Source organism: Sorex araneus, chromosome 1, assembly GCF_027595985.1.
Source record: "Sorex araneus isolate mSorAra2 chromosome 1, mSorAra2.pri, whole genome shotgun sequence".
NCBI classification, from domain to species: Eukaryota; Metazoa; Chordata; class Mammalia; order Eulipotyphla; family Soricidae; genus Sorex; species Sorex araneus.
The window spans coordinates 367,269,973-367,287,306 of NC_073302.1; positions in this window are offsets into that span (position 1 = coordinate 367,269,973).

Consider the following 17,334-nt stretch of genomic DNA (forward strand, 5'->3'; position numbering starts at 1 on the left):
TATTTCAACACAAAACTCACTATTGTTGTTGGAGTTTCAACACAGAACTCACTATTCTTGTTGGGATTTATCCCCCAAGAATACGGCCCTATTGACAGGGAAATATTTGATAATTAGTTTTCCACTGATGAGAATGAAGAGATAAAAAGAGATAGAAATTTACAATTTTTGTATTTTAGTAATTAAGTCCAGGGAGATTTAAGTTGGAAATTGAATCATTTCTCTTCCTGGAGCAGCATGGAGCAGAAGCTTAGTTCACAGTCTGGATACATGGTTGCAAGCACTCACTGGAACCCCAAGTCATATAGCTGGCTCTGGATCCTGCTCATTCAGCAGTCAAGCGGCTGTGCAAAGGCATGGCCACCCGGGTTGAATCTCGGCAGAGCTTGAGCCGGCCCCGGCCCCAGCCCGAGACATATGCGAGCTTCTTGAGGCAAAAATTTCCCTAACATATTTCTATTGCTCTAGTACCTAGAATATTGAGAAGTGAACAACTAGCAATCTACAAATTGTTAGCTGCAATATCTATACTTATATATAAATATATAAAAATATACATGGAAAGTCAATCATAATTAGTAATTAATTTAAGACCATTAGCAAAAATGTAATATCTTTATACTTTTGGACAATGAACATACAAATTACATTTATGTACAAAAGTGAATTGTTTGATTCCAAGACAATATATCACTGTCATCCTATTGCTCATCGATTTGTTCAAGCAGGCACCAGTAATGTCTCTCATTGAGATACTTATTGTTACTGTTTCTGGCATATCCAATAAGCACGGGTAGCCTGCCAGGATCTGCCGCGCGGGCTTGATACTCTCGGTAGCTTGCCGGGCTCTCCGAGAGGGGCAGAGGAATCGAACTAGGGTCGGCCGTGTGAAAGGCGAAAGCCCAACTGCTGTGCTATCGCTCCAGCCCCCAAGACAATATATGTCACTAAATTATTAGTCTCTGGGATAAAATGTTGTAATTAGAATGATACAGAATTTTCCCGAAGTAATTACATGAAATGAATTTAATTTTTATCAGTTTTTTTACAAAAAAGTACTCTTCATCTTCCTCTTTCACATGTTTCCAATATTATTTCAACATGTTCGATTTCTTTCTCAAAAACAGTTTTGTGTCAAGGTCCAAAGACAATAGAACTGGAGAAATGATCTATACCAATTGAGCTGGGGAGAGTTTGGGAGGGAGGGGTGAAGAGGTCCTTAGGGGAGGGAGGTGGCTACACTGGCGGTGGATGTGGTGTAGGAATTATGTACATTTGAAACCATTATTAATAATATTGCAAACCACATAATCTCAATTTAAAAATTTACAAATAAAGTTTTGCAGTCAAGAGGTGATTCACTAGTTGACCAACTTTATATTCTTTTTAAGTTTTACTCTAAGTTTTGGCTTGATGCTTCCCTTTTTCATTATTTGTACCAAACTTAAGTCTTACTGCTTAAATTCAGAAGAAAGACATGAATTTGAAACAAAATATGATTTTCCATCAAGTTTTTCATAATAATTTTACCATGTGTAGTTTTATTTATTTATTTATTTATTTTTGGGTCACACCTGGTGATGCACAGGGCTTATTCCTGGCTCAGCATTCAGGAATCACCCCTGGTGGTGCTCAGAGGACCATATGGGATGCTGGGAATTGAACTCGGGTCGGCCACATGCAAGGCAAACGCCCTACCTGCTGTACTATTGCTCCAGTCCCGACCATATGTAGTTTTAATTGCATCAATTTTGTGTTGATTTTTTTCTCTTATAGCTAATTTATTTATTTACTTATTCATTTGTTTTTGCTTTTTGGGTCACACTAGGCATTACACAGGGGTTACTCCTGACTCTTGCACTCAGGAATTACTCCTGGCAGTGTTCAGGGGGCCATATGGGATGCTGGGAATCAAACCCAGGTCAACCATGTGCAAGGCAAATGCTCTCCCCACTGTGCTATTGCTCCAGCCACTCTTATAGCCAATTTAAACAGAAAAAAATCATCTGAAAATTGTGAACCAGATACCAGAGAGATAGTACAGTGGGTAGGGCACTTGCCCTGCACACAGCTGATCCAGGTTCAATCACCAGCACCACATATAGTACCCTGAACCCTACAGGATTGATCCCTGAGCCCTGTTGAGTGCAGAGCCAAGAGTAAGCCCTGAGCACCACCAGGTGTGGGCTCTCTTCCCCCAAATTGTGAGCAACATTATAAAATATAGAGATATGAAGAGATCAGCTGTGAATAGCCTGGATGAATATGAGATGAAACAGGAGATAGGAGAGAGAGAAAAAGAGAGAGTCAGAGGCCAGGGGAATAATGCCTTCAATTGACTTAAGTCAGAAGTGCCTTCCTTAATTAAGGGAATGCATGTGATTTGAGCTATGCTTCATCCAAATTTCACTGAGGATAATGTTAACTCCACAGTTTCACTGAATAAAAATCCTAGTAACCTTTTACAAAATTTTACAGATGCTGAATCACAATCTTGCAAATCATAGCAATAGCTCCTTGTTTTGAGTAAGGTGCTCCTTCTGAAGCTCATCTTCAAGACATAACACTTCAAGTACATTTCAGCGCTGCACACCTGGCCTTGAAAGGTCGGAGTCACTTACCTGAGCTTGGAGTCCACGACTGAGAGTCCTCAAGCACCACTTTCTGTTCTCAACCATTAAAATTCTCATTCTCTGCGGGATTACTAGGAGACAGTACCTTTCCCATATATTTTTAACCACACACAAGTTCTTTGTGAAATGTCTCTCAGACCACTAGCCCATTTTTGCAATGGTTTATCTGTCTTTTAAAAACACTAAATTGAAGGTGTCTTTGTATTTTCAGATATTATATAAATATCATCTCCTAGATGGTGGTTTTTCTAAACACTCCATTTATGTTATCTGTTAATAAACAGAATTTCTTAATTTTGATGAGGGGAAAAGTTTGGGCCACACCCAGTGGTTCTGAGGACTTATTCATTGCTCTCTGCTCAGGGATCACTTATTACTAGGCTTGGGGAACCGTATTTTGTGCCTGGGATCAAACCCTGATGGGTTGTGGGCAAGGCAAGCACCTTACCCTCTGTACTATCATTCTGGCCCCAGATATGGACCTTAAGTTGGCGACTATTATCTTTCAGCACATTATTCTGATGTATTTTGGCTTCAACACAGCTATTGAGAAGTATGCTATCCACCTAATCATTGCTTTTATTTTGTTTTTATAGAAGACCTGTTTGTCCTTTTCCTATCTTGAAAGAACTTGGTCTATTTTTCTCTCACTCAGGTCTTATTTTGAGTTACTCCTCTCCCACTCCCCATTTTTATTTTTGGACAATGTTAAAAATTGAGTGTAAGGTCTCATATATGCAAGACAAGTGCTCAGCTGATCCATCCCTGAGACCTTATCTTGAAATCTTTGATAAAATTGTGGAGTTTTAAATTGTGTCACCCCTGATCTATTTTGTTGAATTTATGCTAATATGTCATAGTTTTGACATATAACTTTGGGTCTCCTAAGAGCCCAGAGACTGACACCAAACATCCTCAGAGAAGAGCTGGAAAGATGTAATTGCTGAAGAGACCCAGACACAGAGTTTTAGGCAGAGGCTTTCTTTGTGAGTGTGTCCACATTTCCTGGCCCTGAATGAGCCAAGGAGGAAGTGAAGAGTTGGCAAAATCCTATCACTGCCTTATTATTCATTAGAGATGTGCCATATGTGTGTAAATCCTAAATAATCGGTTAACATTCTTTTTAAAGATGTGTAAAGGCAAGTAAAGATAGTACAGCAGGTGGGACATTGCCTTGCACATGGCAAACTTGAGTGCATGACTCCCTCAGCATCACGAGGAGTAATCCCTGAGCACAGAGCCAGGAGTCAGCCCTGAGCACTGCCAGGTGTGACCAAATACACACACACACACACACACACACACACACACACCTTCTATACAATATTATAGGTATTATAAATCAATGAAATTACATGTGCAATTTAATTGACTTAACATCGGTTTATAAAATTTGTAATACAAATGGTATTATTACTCTTCTAGAGCTGCCATAGTAATAGCAAAATATAATAATCTAAATGAATTAAATAGTAAAAATTATTTTTTTCACTGTCCTAGAAACAAATCTGATATCAAATGACCACAGACTTCTCTGGCAGAAAGCTGCCCTCTGGATTCCCACATACTTAGGATTCTAGTGACTTGTTTTTCCCCAGTCTGCTCATAACAGAACCACTTCAACTGGGTTGGGATCCACCTATATGATCTAATTTTACCTTAGTGACTGTTTAAAAAACCTATCTCCAAATACAAGTATATTCTGACATATTGGTGGCTAGAATTTCAATAGAATTTTGGGGAAACACCATTCAGTTCAGTCAATAACATTGTTCTTTGAATTTTATGAAAATGATGTCAGTCCATATTGACTCACACAGTACATTTATTTTTCATTGGAGTGTAATGTTTTGTCATAGCATTGTACCATCATTTAATTTGCAGTTAGATATTTAGATTCTTCCCAGCTTTGTTTTTTAAAAAATTGTTGCTTTGACCATTTTTGTAATACTCCAGGTGTATAAGTTCAAATGTGTCACTGAAAGTGGAATTTTTGTGTTAAACTGAATGTGTCTTTATTTTTACTAAAAATGGTAAAATTTCTAATAGATACCCAATATAATTTCATTGGGAATTTCTTTTCATTCAAGTCATTAAGGCTGTAAGTGATGATTTTAAATTTTTATGGGATTATTTTCTGCATTACTAATTTTATTTATCAAATTTATGGTATATGCATTAGTAAAGACTGTTTAACAGTTACTAATTCATTTATGGGCATAGTCACATTTTCTTGACTTGTTTTATATGGTGAAAGTATTAATAGATTCTAGAGTATAAAATTATTCTGTATTTCTATAATAAACTTGACTCAGTGTTGGAGGTTTGTAATTTTTTTGCATCAGAGGGTTTAATTTACTAATATTTTACTAAGGATTACTATAGCTATAGTCAGGAGGGATATTGGCTTATAACTCTGCTTTATCATGTTGTTCTTGCCTAATTATCAATGTATAAGCTGTGTAACTTCTCCAAGTGGGACTCGTGGTAAAAAATTCATCTCTTTAAAAATTTACAGGTATGTCTTATTTGGCATATCAAATGTCTTATTTATTGATTGATTTACAAAATGAGAACTTTGAAATGAAAATAAACACAGCATTTTAGTGAGGTTAGAGATAGTAGACATTAAAAAATAGCAAATACAAAGATCTTAAAGAAGAAGAGTTAAGTTGGAAAGTTTGTAGATCAGTGTGGTAAAGATCAATGTAGGAAAATGGAACAAAATGTGATACAGAAGAGAGGTAATATTTTATTTGTGCTTATATATTTTATATGGGCTTTGTATTTTAATTGAGACACCAATTGCATGGTGAAATTAATACATATTGTGTTAACACTCTTGCAAAACTACAAGAACTATAAAATATCCATAAGGAGCAAAAATCTATCTGAAGTCATTGGAGTGACAGAAATGCAGACAGATTTTGGAAGAATATTAGTACTTAGAACAGAAAGTAGTGAGGGTAGGCTTTTCCTTTTATAGTTTCTGTCTGATAGCAGGACACACTCAACACATATTGTGACTACAATCCTTATTCAAGACTTGACATCTTCCTGACCTTTGAAAATCTAAAAAGTCTGAAACAGGTGAAGCAAATAAAAATTTATAGTAGTTCTTCAATGATTAGAGAACTAGGAAGCAAGAGTAGGAAGATTTTAACAAATTGTTTGTTTAAAACACACAAGATTATTTCTATATGGATTGCTCAGACTAAAGAAGCTCAATAAAGTATAAATGAAATTTTAACTATTACTTAGATGATATTATCAGTCTATCTCTTAGATAGACTTCTGTGTGACTACAATTGAATTTAAATAGGAAAATAAATAAAAACAGTATTTTCAGAAGAATGAAGGAGAAACCTATATCCAGAATAAATAAAATAACTGGGATGCAGTACAAATATTTAGCAATCCATTCTCAGAAGAAAAGAATATTAAAATAGACCAATCCTTGATTTGAGCCAAATGTTGAATTAAACTCAATAATATTAAGCAAGTTCATTCTTTTATAAGTGTATCTTTTACAAGTACATTCAGTGATAGAATATAAAAGGTGAATATATATGAAATAAACGAATATATGTAAAATCTCAGTAGGAATATTACAGCTATTTTAAAGAGCCAATTATAAATTTTAGAATGTAAAATAAATCATCCTAAATGTAAGATTCTCTGCATTTAATGAAATTGAAGTAACAAGGAAAAAGTCAGTAAATATGAAATGAAGAGTTTTCATTATCACTCTCCTTCTCTCCCATACTTGATGTTTTCAAATATCTTGCTACTTCTAAGGGAACTTTGTTTTCCTCATATAAAAGTCACTTCAGTGTTTGTAGCAGGAACAGTTAAGTGGAAGTTAATTCCTTTAACTGTTGTTTTCTGAAAAGTTCTTTATTTCTTATTCAAATCTGAATGATAAACTACCTGGGTAGAATATTTTTGGTTGGAGGCTTTCCACTGAGCGCCTTGTATATTCATGTTATCTCCTTCTGTAGAATTCTATTGCAGAATCTGACAATACTATGGGGGTTCTCTTATATGTGACTTTACTTTTCATCTTGTCTTCAGGATTTCTTATTCATATATATTTTTTTCTATTTTAATTAGAAAGTAGTTTGATGGCCATCTGTATGGGTCAATTTTGTTTGAAACTCTATGAGCCTCCTGGAATCTTCTTGGCTTGGGAAATTCTTAGCTATTATTTCCTCCAGCAAGAACTCTATAGCTTTCTCTCCTCTTTCTTTCTTCCTTTTCTCCTTCTGGAAACCTTACATTGCTCTTGATTCTCACTGATAACTCTTAAGTTAGCTTCAGTGTTGATTCCTTCTTTTTTTTTTTCTTCCTTTCTTTTTTTTCTTTATGGGTCACATCTGGCAATGCTCAGGGGTTATTCCTGGCTCTGCACTCAGGAATCACTCCTGGCAATGCTCAGGGGACAATATGGGACTCCGGGGATTGAACCCAGCTCAGCCGCATGCAAGGCATATGCCCTACCTACTGTACTATCAATCCAGCCCCTCCTTCTTTTTTCTTTTTTGAAGACAAAACTACTTTGTCTTTGAACTCAGTGATTTGACTTTTGGCTTCTTTCATTTTTCTGTTGAGTCTATTACTTTGTTGTTGTTGTTGTTTCCTTTTGTTTAAATACTGTATCTCTGCAATTGACATCCTCATTTTAGTGAGCATCATTTAGAATGATGTTTTGAAGTTGTTTTTTTTTTTTTTTTGGATAGTTCACATTAGTCGCTCTTGTAGTGTTAGTTATTACTGGACAGTTGTTGATTTATCAAGATAAGTTCTTATCTCCTTATTGTGTCTGGTATTTCACAAGAGCCTGGGTGGGGACTAGGAGTTTGTGTTCAAATGGGCCTGTGACCAGGAACTTTTCAGGAACAGGTGCCTGATCCTAACTGTGATTAGAGCAGGCCTCTGTGGCAACTGGAAGTTTCTGGTAATGAGTTTGTGATTCTTAGAGCAGGTCAGGAAGACAGCCAGAGGCTCAAGATGATGAATGCTCAGGAGTACCTGTGAACCAAGTTGGGGTGGGCGGGGTGGCAACCAGGGGTGTGAAAACCACAAGTTCCCAGGGGTATTTTGTGCAGAATTCTAGAAGGCCTATATGGCAACCAGGGGTTTCAAGATTGACAGTGCCTTGGCAGCAACTAGGTCTTACACAGATTTGGGTGGTGGCTGAGGAGTTCATGTCTCCATATGTGTAAGAGGAGATTAGCAGCTTAGTTTCAGCTGGCAGCAGAGCACTCACTCTTGGGCAGGCAGGAGGCAGAGCCTGGCTGGCCAGTGAGGGAGCACAACTGGCAGTGGGCTTTCTGGACAAGTGGCTGTGCTTTACTAGATATGCAGGGTACTTGTTATCTATAAAGGTGCAGCTTGCTTGCTGGCAGCCAGATGTGGACTGGCAGAGACTAGGGCTGTTTGTCTCCTACGAATAAGCACTCCTGAGTATTCTCCCTCTGGCTCCAGATAGCTCAGCATTTATGTTGGGTGGGTGGTGTTCCCCTCAGGGCATTACTCTCAAGTCTATGAGTAAGGAGAATGAGATCCATTACGGCACCTACCAGCACTGTTAACAAGAAGACTGTGAGAGAAAGTGTTCATGATGGGGCCTGCTTAGTGACTCCAATCCTATTGTATATCCTAAAGTTTTTTTGTTTCCCCTTCTACTATTTTAAATACAGGATCTTAAGATTAGAAAACCAGGTATTCAGTACAACAGTTCCCTGTCACACAAACACTCTCACACAAACACTCTGGGCCTCTACACACACACACACACACACACACACACACGTGTGCACAGGCACACACACACACACACACACACACTTACACACTTGCTCCCTACAGTAAAGTTTCACGTCTTAGAAATTTCTTCCCAATTTCATCTTTTTCCCCACAATGAGATTTTTTTTCCCTATGGCGTTCATTTCACTGAGTTTTTTCACTATATCCCACCATTATCTTCGGGCTTGGAGGGTTTCCTCTGATAGGTCTGCTATAAATCTAAGGGGTACTCTTTTGTATGTGATTTCCTTCTTTGACCTTGCTGCTTGCAGTATTGTGTCTCTATCCACAGCATCCATCATTCTGACTATGATATGCCTTGGAGTGTTTTTATTAGGGTTTCTTTTAGCTGGCATCCTTCTGGCTCCTTGGATCTGGATGCCTGCATTCTCTAACTCTGGGAACTTTTCAGCAATGATTTCTTTAACTGTGGTTTTTTCACTGGGGTTGCCTTCCTGTTCTTCCAGTACTCCAATGATTCTAATGTTGTTCCTCTTGGAGTCTTCTCCTAGGTCTCTGATTCGACTTAGAGCTAGATTTTTTTCCCTATGGGATGGTGATTCTGTCTCTAATCCATCCTTTGTTCCACATTTCTCTCTCTTCCTCTCTCTCTCTCTCTCTCTCTCTCTTCCTCTCTCTCTCTCTCAGTTTTGGGGCCACACCCAACAATATTCAGAGATGAATCCTGTCTCTGCACTCAGGAATTACTCCTGGCAATGTTAAGGGACATATGGGGTGTCAGAGATTGAACTCAGGTTGGCGACAAGCAATGTGCAAGGCAAATGCCCTTACCCATTGTATTATCATTCCAGGTCCCCACTCCTCTCTTTATCTAAAAGGGTTTGTATAACACTGAAAATGATCTCTTCCCGTATATTTCAGTAAAACTAATTAGACTTGGCATTTTCTTTATAGCATCTATTTATTTTTATTTGCATTGGGCTTGGCACTTTCTTGATAGTTTCTATTTATTTTTATTTTCTATTGGTTTTATTTCTTCAAACATTACTGATGTTTTTTAAAAACACATTAAACATGTTTGTTGCATAGCTTAGCTTTCCAGTGGAGTATCAACCTGTCAGTATTTTAGAACTTCCTTTTCTCATTTTTTATTGTCTGTTACCTGCAATAATTTCCAGAAATCTCAATGTTTTTGTTCTCTAAGGACTAATTCTATTTTATGTTGTTCCTACTAACTTGACTCCTAGAGTCTTGTTTTTAATATTTTTATAGTGACTTCATTTTCACTGGAACCTAGTTTTGGAGAATTCTTTGAGGAGTCAAGAGTACACTTCTCCCAAATGTATTTTGTTTGCTTCTGCTGGGCACATGGGAATATAAGTCTGTTTGAAATTCTTACTTTGCAGTTTTTTTCAATTCTGCTGTAGTGTAAATTTGGATCTGGAAATGTCATGCTGATTGGCCTATAGTCACACATTCTCAAGGGAGTTTTTCATTCCTGTTCACCCAGAGCCAGGACTGGGGCAGAAATGCCCCTTCATCTTTCTAAAGTGGAATTTTTATAGCTCACCCTGTCATTGGATTTGTAGAACTGTTGAGGATTCAGGAGAGGGTTCTGCTCACATTATTCTCCCTGCACCGGCCAAAGCTTGTTCTCCCATCTCTTGCTAGTGGAGACACAAGAAGCTGTAGGCCAACAAGGTTTGTCAGGTATCCCCAGAGAACAGTGGCTGAGAGTTCATTCAACTCCAAACTTATCTTGTCTGAACTATTGAGGGTCTTGTGATTCCCTCTTGCAGGCTAGCTAGCATCTAAAGGACTGTTTAAAGATCCCACCCAGTAATTTAAGTGTTTTATAATCAAAAGATTTTTAGGATATCCAGTCAACTGTATTATGCAAAAAAGAAATCTCCTTCAATAACTCACATTTTTTTGGAGGGAAATGTGTCTAATTAACCATTATTTCTTTCTATTTCATTGTCCTCTTTCTTCTTTCTTCACTTGTTAGGGACTTTAAATATTTTTAAGAGAGTATGTAAATCCTTGATTTTTGTTTACTTTCAATGTTCTTTTACCATCAGAGGAGATGCTACTTTAAAAAAAACAATTTAGGCACAAGATTTACAGTACTCTTGATAGAGTTTCATGCAGACAATGTTCCAACACTGCAGCCTCCATCAGAGTGTCACCCCCTTCAACCTGCCACTCTCCTCCATTTTCTTGCCCACCCCACCTGCCACCATGACTGTGGTAAGCTCAATTCAATAGACTAGTAGGAGATGCTAGGGACATGACCTGCCAGTTTTAATTCCTTGTACTTATTAGAATGTGGATATTATTTCTTCATCTACTAACTCCCTGTGTTGCAAAAACCAATCTGAAAATTATTCTTTTATTATTAGCTATAAGCTAGTCAAACGTCATTCTAATCATATAGCACTGGAATTATACAAATATGTCCATGGCATTCATCTCTGATTCTGGACCTTGGCAAGAATGTTCAATCTGAAGATTTTTCTCTAGCCAAGGGTGCTTTCTTTATCAGTCCAAATCTTTGACAATACAAATTCATATTGATGCTTGGTATGGCCATTTACATCTGACCAGCTCCTGTCTCAAATAGGAGAGATCTAAAATGTACATGCTCCAGATGGTGGAAATGAGGGACATGGAAGGGGTGTTGAAATTAGCACCAGGAGGAAATTTCCATCCACGCTCTGAGGAAGCTAGTTCAGTTTTCTCTTGAGCCCAGTTTTCACAAATCAAGTTTAAAAGTTTGGGACTAGCTAATTGGATGATTCCAGAAATGGACTATTAATCGAGAGACCCTAGACACTGACAATATCCAGAATTGTGCCAGTGCTAATAAAGCTGGGTCAGAGAGTGAGCAGTGCCAAAAGAGGCACACAACTGGATAGCCAAAGGATTTCACATAGGCACTTCCGATCACTGTCTGACTCGTGATAATGCTCATTTCACATATTATACAAGTGACTTTTTGGATGTTTCTTATCTGGTTGCAGTAAAGTTGAACTACATTGGCATTTTACTCCTTCTTCTCTTCATTTTTTGTTACCTAAACGTTAGGTTTTCTTGGTCAACTTCCCAATTCTCATATATTTGCCCAGAGAGTTCCGTCTGTTTGCATTTATTTTTTATGTTTCCTGATTGAAATAAGACTTCTTCTTCTCCTTTGGACATTAATTTCCGTCCCCAGATTGACTCTGCACTCATTTCACTAATCTCCCCACCTACTCATTTGGGAAATCTTTATCTTTTAGCTCCAGAAGGTGTTAGGTCCTGCACATTAATCTTCTTTGGCATTCTCACTGTTATGTTCTTCACAGCATTCTTTTTATTTCTTCTTCAGCTTTATTTGCTGAGCATGGCTTGGTTTGATCAATACTCACTTTTGGCTTCTGGATTCCTTAGTGGATTCTTTTTGCCAGTTCACTGGGGCTCATAAGGGGTTGTTAAATTTCTCAGGGACAGGGCAACTCTGCAGTATAGAAGAAAAACATGTTCTTCCGTGTGGGTTGATGGCCCCACCAACAGGCTGCTGAGCCCCTGTAAAAGGCTGGGGTGAAAGTATACTTTCAGGAGAAATCCTGTCACTCCCAGGCCTTAGCCTGAGAAGGAGGTCACCACCCTCTCAATTCCTCCTTGCCATGTTGGTGGCCAGAGCATGTAAGCAATCTCCCATTAGTTAATACCTGGATTTCTGTGTCTGGTTCTTTCCAGAAATCATCTTTTCTTAGCCTCACTCTGGAGACAATCTGATGCCAGTCTCCAGGCTCTCAATTCACCCACAAAGTGGAAACTCTGCACCAATTCTCCTCTCTCGGGTGCCCACTAATTCTGGAAACTCCCACACATCCAGCTTTCTGCATATTCCATGGCTGCCAGGCTCACAGGAGGAAGAATCATTCCAAACCTGCATGGATTTGGAATGCCTACTCTTTGCTGGTCAAGGAGCTCGAGAGGTGGCTACAAGTGAGCCAAAGCCAAAAAGTTCTCTGTCTTCACTGGACTCAGAGGTTGGGCAGTGGGGGAGACACAGTCTTTATTCTATGACCATTTAGGAGTTAGAACAGGGTATGTGTGAAGAGCTTCAGAGAGAGGACCCTCTGCAATAAGAGTCTCAAGGAGGCTCCTCTGGAGTCAGAGGCGTCGGGAGAGACTTTTCCTGAATGGGGAGAGAAGAAGAATAAGATCCCAAGCAGGATGAATGAACTGAGAGATGCCCTGGCAGGAACATGTCTGGAGCAGATCAGAGACCAGAGAATGTTGCTGTGAGAAAAACATGGTGAAAACAAGGGCCATGTGGGTGCTGTGGGCAACAGGGAAGTGGGGTTGAAATAGGAAGGGCCACAGGAAAGAGCTTGGTCTTTGTCCTAAAATTAGTGTAGAATTATTGGAAAGTAGGAAGAAGTGGGAGGAAGAGGGTGGCAAGATTTGCATTTTGAAGGGATCTTTCTATCTTAGGGTTGAAAGTATCATTTAGTACCAAAGTGGGGACCAAAGAGGCACAGTGAGGGGTTCAGAGGCTTGAAAAGTAATCATGACTCGATATGGGAGAAGCAAAGAGGGCTGAAGAGATAAGAACAGATTTAAGATGAAAAGGCAAATTGAGAGAATGTTTGAAAGTTAGATAAAATCATAGTTAATGATATAAGATATTTTCCTATGTTCCAGGTATTTTAAAAATTCTTTTAATATTCTTATGAGGTAGCTTTTCTTACAGACTGCATTGAAAGATGAGAGAGAGGCACTTTTGTCATTTTTGTGAATAGGAAAATTGTTCTCACTTTTAGTTGTCTTGTACCTAGGAAGAGTGAGGGAAAGAGGGAGGGAGGGAGGGAGGGAATGAGGGAGGGAGGAAGAGAGAGAGAGAGTATGTGGTATAGCGACTTCCGAATTCTTGCTGTGCACTAGGAGGATTATTGGGACATTCACTGGGATAAAGAACCTAGGAGCAGGACTAGGCATAGGGAGGAAATGTAATTTTAATTTGATTTTGAACATGATAAAGTCAGTTCAGTCAAGGAATAAGTAAAATATCTAGGTCAGGAACTTCAGGAGATCACCAGGCTAGGTAGAGATACAAATTTGTGAGTTTTCAGCACATTTGATCTCTGACATCAAAATCAATGGAAATAGAATGTAAAGCAGAGATTCCCTTTTGTATTTGGTCAACTGCACCCTTTACAGAAAAATAAACAACCTTCAGTGACCCCCTGAAAATCTACCATCATTAATTGAACAAACAGAAAATGCCCCCGAATTGCACCAGAAGCTACTTCAGCCACTCTGGATTATTCCAGCGTTCCCCAAGAAGTGGTATCATTCACTTTGGGAAAAGCTGCTCCAATGTTAGCCCTACAAAGTGTGAGGAAACATGGGGAAGAATAGATTTGAAGACAGAAATGAAGTCCTATTTAGATCATACCACATTTGAGATGTTTAAGAACTGTTTAATCAATATATACATCCATTAAAAAGGTCATTACAGGGATATACAGGTTCTGAAATATTCACCATCAAGATGACGTTTGCCATACTGGACTGGAGTATTTCAGCCCTGGAGAAAATGAACTGATCACCAACTGAAATGGGAGAGGGGTGAAATTGGGAGATTAAAGAGTGCTGATTTCTAAAGGGCAGGGAATGAAAAGATCAGTGGGGAACTGTGAGGGCTTTGTAAAAGGCAAATACTTCTTTTCAGAGGCCCCTGTCCATGGGTTGTGTGTATTTTCTCCTACTAGGCTCAACCTTTAGTCCAGAGGCTAACTTGGAGAACTTCATGTTTGGGGTTCTAATATATTCTCTAGTATCTTCATGCATGTATTCTTGCACCTCAAAGAGTATCATGGACCACGCAAAGAACCTACTGGGAAGAGCCAAGGGAGCATCTAATGAGCTGCAGCATTGCCAGAGATATCCAGGCTCTACTCCCTGATGCACAGGAGTGAGTCAATCTGAGCTCACTGAGCCCGTTGGACCCTCATTATCAGAGCTGATCTATCCAGCCCTACCACCCCTCTTGTTTTCCTTCCTGAGAGTAACTTTTCAGGTCGTACTTCATTGGCTCCATGATCAGATTTGGCCTAAATTATAGTTTTTATTCCCTTTCGCATAAACTCATGGCAAAATCCTCATAATTAATTTCCCTGCTTATGATCCTTTCTCTCTCTAATTTGTCTTTGAAATATAGTTCTAGAGCAGTCTCACCTAGCCAAAACACCTTTTCTAGTTGTCTATATATAGAACATTGATTTTTCAGGCTCAGAACAAAGTGCCTGGGAAATTCATGGGGGTGGGGTGGGGCGGAGATTGAAGGGCCTCCTAGCTTCTGACCTGGCTGCCTCTGCCTTTTGTACCTATTTTACATATTGCCTCTGGAGGGTCATTATTGGCTCTGAGGATTGGAATTCATTATTCCTAGGGAATAGATCAACTAGAAAGCAGAGCCTTCAAATTTCTAGCTCAGCTACATTTCAGATCATCTTCTCCACTGATCTTTTCTCTACCCCCTTTGTTTTTGCTAAGAGGAACTTTCCTTTCCTTTCAATTTATTTTATTGCACTGAAAATTAATTCCTTTGATATGTGAGAATGGGTTCCAGGATCTGACAGATATGTACTGAATATATGGGTTTGTTCTTTATTACTCCCTTTCTCCATGGCTAGTGGATCATAGAAAACCATGAGTTTACTTTTTAGATTTCAATTTATTATGTTTTAATTTATTCATGTACTGTCTCTTGATATTAATAACTTTTAAATTATATTAACATGCTATGCTGTTTTCTATTCCAGAGAAGCCCAAAATAAAAATTATGTTTTCTTAAATTATATTGAATATTACGATGTGCATTAAAATGTTAAACAGAATGTTGGGAAAGACATTTTCGAATTTGTGAATCATGTTTTTCAGGATTATATGGAGTCAAGTTTTGTTTTAGTTTTTGTACTGAGGTCTGGCACAATAGCACAGCAGGTAGGGCATTCGCCTTGCATGCAGCCAACCCAGGTTTGATTCCTCTGTCCCTCTCGAAGAGCCCAACAAACTACCAATAGTATCCCACCCACATGGCAAGAGCCTGGCAAGCTACCCATAGTGTATTCAATATGCCAAAAACAGTAACAAGTCTCACAATGGAGATATTACTGGGGCCCGCTAGAGCAAATCAATGTAAAACAGGATGACAGTGCTACAGTGCATTGAGGTCACACCTGGTGGTAGTCAGGGCTTACTCTTGGGCCTGTGCTCAGGAATAACTCCTGAGGATGCCTGGGGGGGTCATACATGGTGTCAGAGACTGAATTAGGATTAACTGCATGCAAAAGAAGTGTCTGAACTCCTGTGTTAAATCTCCATTCCTAGTCAATTTTTTTTTGATGAATTTTAAAATTGATCAAAACTGAGACTTCTCTGTGTCATGGCTCTCATATGATGGCTGTCTGTTTCCCTCTTGCCTTTTCCTAAGGGGAAAGCTGTGTTTTCTTAGCTGAGTCATAGGTGTGTTTCTTGGTAGCTTTTTCTTTTTAACATCTTTGAACAGTGAGTGATAGGACACATCGTCAGATTTTGATAAGGATTCCCAAGAATGGAGACAAATACCAAAAACAATAAAGGAGTGAAGTGATTTTGCAGCAAAGTTGGCTTGAAGGTTAAATTAAGAACTGACTCTGTAATAGGCTGTACTGGGATATTCAGTTTGCCATGATTCTTTGTGGTTTTTCAGGAGATTACTGACTCTATACTGGGAGAGACTGCAGAGATTAGCTTAGCAAGGGGGAAACTGAGTCTTACAGACATCCAGTGGCAAATCCGTACTATTTATTGGACCCATGTATCAAAGGCGTATTTTTAGCTAAGTTAGTTATGCTAGAAAGGTGAAAAGCCAAAATCTACTTTGGCCAAAGTTCTTACTGTTGCTTATTTATAGAAATCTATATATTTTTGAAATACTTCAGATGTTTTAGAGAAACATATCTCAATGGGGGCCATATGCTCCCTCCATGGGTTTCCAAGATATTCCACAGGAGCCACAGGTGAAAATTGTATAAATAAGTGGGCATAAGACTGGGGTGAGGGTGGGTACTGCAGCCAATAAGTAGGACAGGGAAAGGAAATAATAGAGTCATGGTCAAAAAGAAGGTTGAGGGGAAAAAAAAAGCTTTGATGCCTGCCCGGGGGTGAGGGGTGGGGAGTAATGAGAGGGAAGTGAGGGACACTGGTGCTGGGAAATGTACACTGGTGGAGGGATGGGTGTTGGAATACTGTATGACTGAAATCCAATCATGAACAGCTTTGTAAGGGTCTATCTCACAGAAATTCAATAAAAACGTTTTTTTTTTAAAAAAAAATCTTTGAGCAAACATGAAAGTTCGTAACTTTGTACTTCATGGTGATTCACTAATAAAATAAATAAATAAATAATTTTTTTAAAAAAGCTTTGGGTATCAAACCAATGAAAAAAGACCTAGATGTATGTAAACAATTTGACATGTAAATGTTTATACAAGTATATTTAAAAGAAATTGTCAATATTTACAGTGATGACTGTTGTGTTGAAGAATTACATGTGCCTTCTCTTTTTCTTCTTGGTCTACACCCAGAGGTACTCTGGGCTTACTCCTGCCTCTGAACTCAGGGGTCACTCCTGCTGAAGATCAAGTTAGGGTTGACCACAGGCAAGGCAAGAACCTTAAACACCACTAGATTGGGTTATGTCAGTATGTCAACTGGTTGATTTATGGATTTTTTTCTTGCATTGACTAATTTAGTGAGGTCAAAGAACAAACTTGAAAGAGATGTTTTTATTATTTTTATGATTTACTCTTATGCCCTTTACTTAATTCCTTTACTCTCATGCCTCAATGCCCAAATCCTACCCATCTTTAATGATCAACTGGTCCCTTCTGCA